General features: G+C 51.8%; 1 long non-coding RNA gene across 1 annotated transcript; it reads right to left on the bottom strand.

Moving 5' to 3' along the window:
• Positions 1-327: 327 nt before the first annotated feature.
• Positions 328-6,542, bottom strand: LOC122231821. The gene is made up of 3 exons (XR_006209074.1): positions 6,468-6,542; positions 5,390-5,505; positions 328-390 (listed from the first exon to the last, which is right to left on the bottom strand). It is a non-coding gene; the product is annotated as an uncharacterized LOC122231821 (long non-coding RNA).
• Between the last annotated feature and the right edge of the window lie 2,393 nt (positions 6,543-8,935).

Here is an 8,935-nt window from a genome sequence, read left to right as displayed (position 1 = left end):
GGCTTGGCCGCGGCCAAGTTCAGCAGAATGAGCAAGACAGAAGTCTCACTGGCTATTGTGGGCTTGCAGAGCTAATATCCTATGAATAGAGATGTTTTAAATGTATTAAACATTGGTTTCCCCCCCCCCTTTTTTTTTTAGAAATTACTCTGACAGAGCCTTCCTTAAACATTATTTGAATAAAGCCTCATTACTCACAGTCCAAAGAAGTTCATTAGGAGGAGATCGCTTTGGAAAGGAATCAAGGAACTCGCCTTTCTTCTCAGCAGTGAATTACATTAGCTACTTCCTAGTTATTTAAATCTTGAAATAAAAGATGTAAACGCTACGGTGACATCTTAAGATCATTGCGGAGGCAGGCCTCGCATGCACAAAAAATGCCCAGCTGGTCTGCAGATAAAACAGATTGATAATTAGTTGCAAAATGTAACATTTCATCAGGAATATTTTGAATAATCCAATTTATCTTTGTCAGATATGCAGCACATATTTTTCCGGGGAGCAGCTTTGTTCTTTAACATAATATTATAATTTCAGGCTGCTAATGAAGGCGCCCGCCGGCCGGCCGGGCCTTGATGTGCGGCGTGGCGGGGAGCGCGCCGCGCCCCGCTGCCGCCACCTGCCCGCCGAGGCGCGGGCTGCGGGGCCCGCGGGCCGCGGGCGATCAAAGGCCGGCGGGCGGAGCGCGGGGCCGCGGGCGGGGCTCAGCGACTCCGGCTTCTAATTAACCCAGGGAAACGCGCGCTCCCCGCCCGCCACCGGGGCCGCCGCGCGCGTGCAGGCCCCGGGCGTGGCTGCTCCCGGGGTGCGCCCCGCGCGGCCGGGGCGGGAGAGCCAGAGGGGTCGGGGGGATGGGCGGGGTGGGGGGCTCCGCGGGCGATCTGCGGGAGCTGCCAGCCGACTTCAAGGGCTCCGCGGAGCCCGGTGCCGGGAGCCAGCGCCCACGTGCTGATCAGGCCTTTCTAGGGGCAATTTATCACTTTGCATAATGCCTGTTGGAAACGCCAGGACGCCCGTGTTTACACGGATGAGTGGGAGCTACTTAGCATTCGTCGGGAGAGCCCCAGCGCCGGCTCAGGCGGGAGCCTCCTCTTAAGACCGAGAGAGGCCCGAGCGCGCGGGCTCTTGGAGAGGCCCCGACGGAGGTGCGCAGAAACTGGTTCAGACTCAGTTTTCTCCAGTGACCTGGGCCCCCTGCGCGTCGCATCCCCCCAGATCACCCACATTCCGCCAAAGACTGGCGGGGCCGGGAGGGGTGACTGGAAGGGAGAGTGTTGGCGGAGTTTGGAAAATCAGCTCGCCCTTCCCCAAAAAGGCATGAAGTTTGTCAAAGCAAAGGAAACTCCATACCAAACGATGTCCTTGTATTTTGACTGTGCAGACAGCAGCCCCCATGCACGTGCTAAGCCTTTTATTTAAAAGTCATCATTTCTGGGGCGCCTGGGTGGCTCAGTCGGTCGGGTGTCCGACTTCGGCTCAGGTCATGATCTCGCAGTCAGTGAGTTCGAGCCCCACGTCAGGCTCTGTGCTGACAACTCAGAGCCTGGAGCCTGTTTCAGATTCTGTGTCTCCCTCTCTCTCTGACCCTCCCCCATTCATGCTCTGTCTCTCTCTGTCTCAAAAATAAATAAACGTTAAAAAAAATTAAAAAAAAAAAAAGTCACCATTTCTGCTGCCTGGGTACAAGCCTTACACCACTCTACACCCATGCTGGGGTTATTCAGTAATTTTTGGTATTTTCTTTTTTTTTTTTTTTTAATGTTTATTTCCGAGAGAGAGAGAGAGAGAGAGCGGGGTGGGGCAGAGAGAGAGAGAGAGAGAGAGACAGAATCTGAAGCAGGCTCCGGGCTCCCAGCTGTCAGCACAGAGCCTGACGTGAGGCTCAAATTCACAAACCACTAGATCACGACCTGAAGTCGGATGTTGAATGACTGAGCCACCCAGGCACTCCAGAATTTGGGGTATTTTCAAAACACGATTGCAATTCTTGCACCGAGATTGAAGTTCTGTATCTCTAGTTCAGAAACCGTGATTAATGAAGGGTGGGTGGTACTCTCCTAATTGCTGCCCTTCCCAATGACAATGCTGTGTGTCCTTGAATCCTGCATTAGCGGGTCTGAAGACTCCCGAGTGCCCAGGAAGCGGACACTGGTTACCATCCTACCTGATAAAAAATAATAGTAAACTTGAGTGGATTCAGAAAATTCGGAATACTTTGAAAAATGGACCTCCTCGTAATTCAGAAACTAGGGATTGCTCACTGGGAAGATTAGTACATAAGGTCTTGTCTTTATTTGGTTATTCCTGCTCCTCTAGGCAAGGACTGTGTTCCATGCTTTCAAATACTTCAGTCTCAACGGCCACGGCCAACACAGTAGGCAGAGTCTGTCGGTTTGAACTTCCCCTGATACATACAGATCTTAAAATACACTGTGGACCTATTTCAGCCTGAAGAGGGCACACTCTTTACAGGGATCCTGACCAATCAACTTGTCCCTCCTTGCTTTTATTTCTTCCAGGGTGGTGTTGAAAAGCTTTCCTACATGCTTCTGTCTCTTGTTCAGACTCAAAGGTCAGTCCAACACGATCTCTGTTTCAACCCACCTTTCTCCGGGTTGGTTGTGATGTTTGTTCTCTGGGCTTTCTGACAGCCCAATGTGCCCGTGGATCTCACTTTTTCTTCTCTATTCTCCCTTCTCCCTTCTTCAGTGGGCAACCTAGACCCCTAGAGTGGGGGGACAGCCCAGGAACCTTAGAGAGTGGCCAGGGGCCATGTGCTGTCCGGCTCCCCCCTCCCTGCCCTGCACAGCCACCATTCAGTTAGCTCCTTGTCCTGGGGGGGGCGGGGTGGGGGGGAGGGGGCTCTGAGTATACGGATGATGAAGGAAGAAAATGCATGCCTCGGTCACTGACACCCTATGCTGGCTCCTATACGTGGACTCCTCTGTGGGACTCTCTTCTGGGCACAGAGGCATTTGGACAGCCGCCCAGGCTACATGGGCAGATGTGTGTGCTCCTCAGCAGTCATCCACCCTGAGCTTCCGTTGAGGAGACCATCAGAAACATTTTTGAAAACCTACTCGCTTATCTCAGGGCTAGTCTTGTCTGCCAACTCTTTTGCAGACAGCAATGGCTGCTGCTTTAGCAAAGCCATGAGAGGGAGGCCCCGTGGCCCAGCCCCCATCTTTAGGACAAAGCAGGGACACTGAGGTGGCCCTCCCCTCAGCCTGGTGCCAGCCAGCCCTGTGCAGCTACCCCACTCACCACGGTTGGCTCTGCCGGTAAGTCCCGCCGAGCTGAGAGTCCCTGGGTCCACGGCTGACACCTTGTCCCTGACTCCCCCATACTGTCCTGGTCTCAGCCACGGGGCAGATGTTCTGTAAGTGAGAACTGACCTGAGCCAGATTCTCCGGGGCCAGCAGTCGTGCGTTCAGCTCCCGTTGGGGCCATCCCAGCACACACCGGAGTGGCACAAACAAGAATCCTGCTGACCCCTGAGCTCCTCCGAGGAGAAGCCACCTTCCCCCTGGCCAGTCAACAGGCAGGAGAGCCAGGTGCTATGGGCAGGTCCCCACCGCCAAGCAGCACACATCACAGAGCAGGACGTGGCTGTTCCCAAAGGTTCTGTTCCCCCAGCACAGGAAGGGCGCTGCCCACATGCAAAGAGGCTTCTGGGCCCCACTAGCTTCCCATCTCTCCTTTCCCCGGGCAGCGACTCTCCAGCCAGCTTCCAGAAGGCGACTTCGAGGCTCCGCCTTTCACACTGCTGTCTCAACCTTGATTGCCTTCCCTGGGCAAACCCTTGGGAAGAGCCGGTCTGCCCACGGCCCCAGGCTGCCCCACCCTGCAAGCCCTCCTCTCTTCTCTCTCAACCTGTTGATGCTCTCCCCATTCCTAAGATCCAGGCTCAAAGGCTCATCTTCCACACACCTGTGGTCATGCATTGTGTCCCATCAGCACCTGGCACACAGCACCTTGTGGATGGGATGTACGTGCGTCTGGCTTATTACCTACTCTGGTGCATGGAGTGCACGCCCTACACCTTCCTTGACCCACCGACTGCACCGAGCACGTGCTCCGTGGACATTTAGCAACGGTCCTTCCCTCTGTCCGAGAAGAGGCCCGACCCTAGGAATTTTCTGGAGTGGCCATGGCATCTAGCACCAGAAGGCACTGAATAAAGCGTGGACTTGGATGGTTCTGTTGACGAATTGATTGAGCCCAACTAGAGGCTGGAAATTATTCAGACTTGAGCTTGACTTAGCACAGCGGGGGAGACTTTCACTGTGGTCACTGTCCCTGGTTGTGACAGAAGGCCAAAGAGAGCTGGTCACTGTCTGCAAACCTGCAGAATGGGAAGCCACATGACCCAGAACGTGGTTTCCTAAAGTGTGTCCCCTTGCTCTTGGAGGTGACGCGGCTGCCCCTGCCAGAGTGCAGGGAGAGGGTCCAGACCACATCTCTGCGCCTGTCAGATCATACATTGAAGAATAAATGGGTGAATGGAAAGGTCAGGGTTAAGTCAAGTTTTTGTGTGAACTGCGTACAATCTAGCAACCCCAAATCCAAGGTGAATGAAGCCCCCAGGCTTATCGGTACTGGTGGAGGAGGTACCTGCCAGAGAGACGCAGCTCAACCATGTAAAACAGATTCGAAACTAGGTAAGTGCAAATCTAAACACAGCCCTGCCATCACTCATGGGCGATAGCCCAGCCTGTTCCTAAGAGGAACAAGGGGACCTGATGTCTCCCTGCACTCTTTGCATGCAGTGGGCCCTCTATGACAGTCCAAGGATGGGGTAGTTGGATGGCTGGAAGCTGGCTGCCTGCAGTGTAGACACCAGGAAGCAAAAAGCAGAGCTGGGTGCTGGCTTGGAAACCCAGGTCTCAGACCTTCCCCTTCTCTGAATGTGTGAATGTCCATAGACATCCTTGGCCCTTTTTTGTCACTTTTCTTTGTTTATGTCCACTGCGTACCTAAGTCAAAGATGTCCCCTGTAACTCTCTTCTTGGAGACCTAATGGCTCCCTGTTTCCTACCTCCTACTTCTTCCTCAGGGGATGGGGATCAACAAGGGCAGGACCGCATAAGGAAGACCCCAGCCTCAGCATGGCACTGGGGCCATCCCAGGATGGCCAAAGCTTAGCTGAAGATGAACCTCCCAGCCCGGCCTTGGCCAAGCCAGGTTCAGTCCAGGTCTGCCCCTCTCCTTGCCTCTGCCCATAGCTCCTCTGCCCCAAACGCCTTTTCCCTCCTTTCTCTGGCTCCTGAGGTCCCATAGATCCTGCCAGCGTCCCTCGGGGAAGGCGCCCCAGGACCGGCCACAGGAGCGATCTCCCCACTCTCCAACCTTCTCATGGGGGGTTCTTAGAACCCGTGTCGCTTCTTACCTCTTATTGCAATGATCTGTGGGATTTCCTCACTCCCTCACTAGACCATCAGCTCCGTGAAGGCAAGAACGGGTCTTCTGTTTACTGAGCACACCCTAGACCTCCGTGAAAAGTTTCTGGATAAAGAAATGAATGCATCCAATAAGTAAAAGTCTTCGCTGAGGAGAGACCACTGAAAGGTATCCGTCGTATATTAGGTGTGCAGTAAGGAATGAATCTCTAAACATTAACTAAGAAAGAAGAATGAAAAGCATTTCATTTATCGCAGGAAGAGTACTTCCCATGAGTTTGGACCTAAAGGTGAACTAAGACGAAAATCATTTTTCTTGGATGTCAAGCAAGTTCACCCACAGATATCCTGGAAAAGCCCAATATAAATACACTAAATAATAAAAAGCAGAGCAAACGATAGTGAAGAGAGCCGTGTGTTCTCTTCTAGGCGCAAATGTGCTCAAGATGACAGATGGTCCCTCGGACCTTTGTTGAGTGAGTGACTGAGTCTCCACAGTGAGTCCTTGCCCTGGCACAGGCATGACACGGGCACACCCAGTCAAGGGGCACGCACCCAGGCGTGGTGGGTGAACAGGTGCCACGAGGGTCACTTCCTCCAAGGCCTAGGATCCACCATTTGCCATTTCCACCATTTGCCTAGGATCATGGTCATTTTGTGATCAGGACCCTGAAGACCCCCAGGTGTCCTGACACGTAGCCAAAGAGTTATCCCTCACAGACCCAATAGTGCAAGCAGGCCCCATGGGCCCCTGCAAAGGACTGCTAAGTGTTCAAGGTTGTGGGAACGTTCCAGAAAGGCTCAACAGTAAGGGACGCTCGGTAAATCACCCTGGGAGACCAGGACAGCTGGTCGACCATTCCCCCTTTCTCCTGGCTCTTCCCCTCCGCTGCATCCATTCAGAGCTCTGCCTTTGGCTAGAGTGCCTTTCTCCTCCGGGCTCCTTCTAGCAAAATCTCACTTGGTCTTCAAGGCCTAAACTCTTTACCAACACTGCTGGGAAGACTTCCGGGCGTTTCAGGCCCTCTTTCCTCTGCCTTCCCACAGAAACTCACACCCGCGGCTCACCTGTGCGAGGTGCGTGTCGATGGGGCTTCTCATGGAGGCTGCTGTGTCCAGGGCTGACTCACGAACCAGATTGTTGTGTTTCGTGAAGGTACAAGAACCGTGTCACCTTCACCATGGCATCACCAGCGCCTGACAGCATCTTTCCAGGACAGGGAGGCACGTGACAAATGGAAAGGAGGGAGGGAGGGAGGGAGAGGGAGGGATAAAGACTGAAGACACCTGTCTCATGGCATAGGCTCAATAAATGTTTCTGGAGTCAAAGAAAAAATAGATTAGCCACTCATCATAAGTCCTTCTTTGTTCCTCAGTTATTTGTCATTCTTGAATGTTTATATTTGTGATACGCTGAGGTGTTCGTGTATTTTTTTATTTAATTTTATTAGAATTATTTTCCTCTTAATTTTAGTAACCTGATTTTATTAGAACATATTTTTAATTATAAGAAATTTCATGAGTTGGAAGGGTTTCGCGTTTTTAATACTGGAATAAAATTAACATATAACATTATATTAGTTTCAGGTGTATAGCATAATGATTCAATATTTGTGTATTTCACAAAATGACCACACCAGTAAATCCAACGAACACCCATTACCACCTGCAGGTACCAATTTTTCTTCAGTTATTTTAATGTAGTTACTCTTTAAAAACAAATAAATACACAGTGAGTATTTTCTCTAGGAGATAACTATACAAAAGATGAAAATGTTTCAGACTTTTGTGCCCCCTGTTCTCAACTACCCACAAAAAAGGTCAGACCCAAGCATCTAGGCTTGAAGGCATAAGAGAAGTGAAAAACCAGATTTTGTGTTCAGGGGGCTAGAGCACTAGGCAGCGATTCATCTAGACCAAGAGCTGGGGCAGCCTGTCTGAGTTCGGGCAAGTGCACACAGACCGGGGAAGAGGGGACCCTTGACCCCAAGCCTGGAAACCAGGAAAGATGGTCACACCATGGTGCTGCGAGGGCCCGGCGGTGGGGGGGGGGGGGGGCGGAGGGGGGAGGGGACAGCTCAGCATGAAGTCAGGGGCCCCCTGAACGGTGCACAGCTGAGATGACCAGTTCTCTCCAGGAACAGGAGAGAGCCCAGCTGGCCCACACCAACACGCGGTAGACTGAGACCGGAAACACCCTTCAAAGGTAGGTTAGCCGTGCTGAGCCTTGTGCTATGACCAGCCTTTGATTCATACCCATCAACAGCGCCGCCCCAAGATTCCTGCTGCTGCAGAGAAGCAGGAAGTGCCCCTGAGAAGTTAGGGCAGAGGGCTGGGGGCTGCATGCCTCCACCTCTGTCACCCCCTCCAAGGGGTGACATAGCAGGTGAGCCCGTCTGCTCTCTTCTAACTCCTCGAATGTTTAATTCCAGTGTGCCTACCACAACTGGTGATTACTCCTGCAATCACTTGTTTGCTCGTTTTATTTTCTGTCTCTCAATCGATCGTAAACCCCAAGGGGCCAGAGGTGGTGCCGGCCTCTCCCAAACCCATCTCCAAGCACACTACGTTGCATAGAGTAGGTGCTCAGGAAATATTTAAAGAATGGAGGAATGGTCTACCAGTAACTGGTGTCTGGAGAGATGGACTGGGGAAGCCCCGGAGAAACCAAGACAGGATCAGGGTTGGGGCGATGCCTCTGCGCTTCCCAGAGAGCACAAGAACGTCACCCTCACGGTACAAATGATTTCAGCAGATCGGCAAAATGTGATTTCCAAAACACAAATTAGCATCACCATAGACGCGGGTTCCCTAATTTCTCCCGTAGATCGCTTGGCTCTTGGCAGAATTTCACAAATGCCAAGGGAGGAGTTGATGTGGGGGCCACCAAGTCCCCCGAGGGGGTGGGGGACCGTGTGCGGGGATTATCAGCAGTGCAGGCCTTCTGGGCTGGAGGGAAATTACCCTGATTGCCCGGAAAAGTGAGGCCACCGCAAATCTCTGCTCATATACACAACGGGAATACGCATAAACAATATATAGACAGCCCCAAACACCGAAATTAAAGAACTGTTTCTTTCCAACAATTTGGTCTGCAGCTCTGACTATTATCTGGGGATAAATCAATTTGCAGCAGCTGTAGACAGCCATTTCCGTGTGAGTCCCGCGAACCTTAACTGGAGAAGCGTGTTAAAAGTTAAAGGACCTTCATCGCATTAAGAACATGAATTTTTCTAACCATAAATTTATTTCACTGAATTCCTGAGCTATAAAGTCACCCTGCACTCTTCCTTGTAAATCAGAGGGGGCGTACCCACTTCCTGATGTTTGCCAATTTGCTACTTTTCCTGTAATTAGAAAAAAATGCAATTCACTAGAGTTACAAGCCCAGAGGAGACCACTGGACTGAGTTGAGTTGTTTAATATCTGCCTGGGCTCAGCGCTTTGTAGAGAATGATTCTATTGGGGGGGTAAAGGGGCGATAATAAATTATTATCGAAAGGCAGGCTAAGACCTAATGCCAGACGCGGTGGCCA

The sequence above is a fragment of the Panthera tigris genome, chromosome D2 (genome assembly GCF_018350195.1).
Source record: "Panthera tigris isolate Pti1 chromosome D2, P.tigris_Pti1_mat1.1, whole genome shotgun sequence".
NCBI lineage: Eukaryota > Metazoa > Chordata > Mammalia > Carnivora > Felidae > Panthera > Panthera tigris.
The sequence above is the reverse complement of the archived record's forward strand: the minus strand, read 5'-3'. Positions and strand labels throughout refer to the sequence as shown.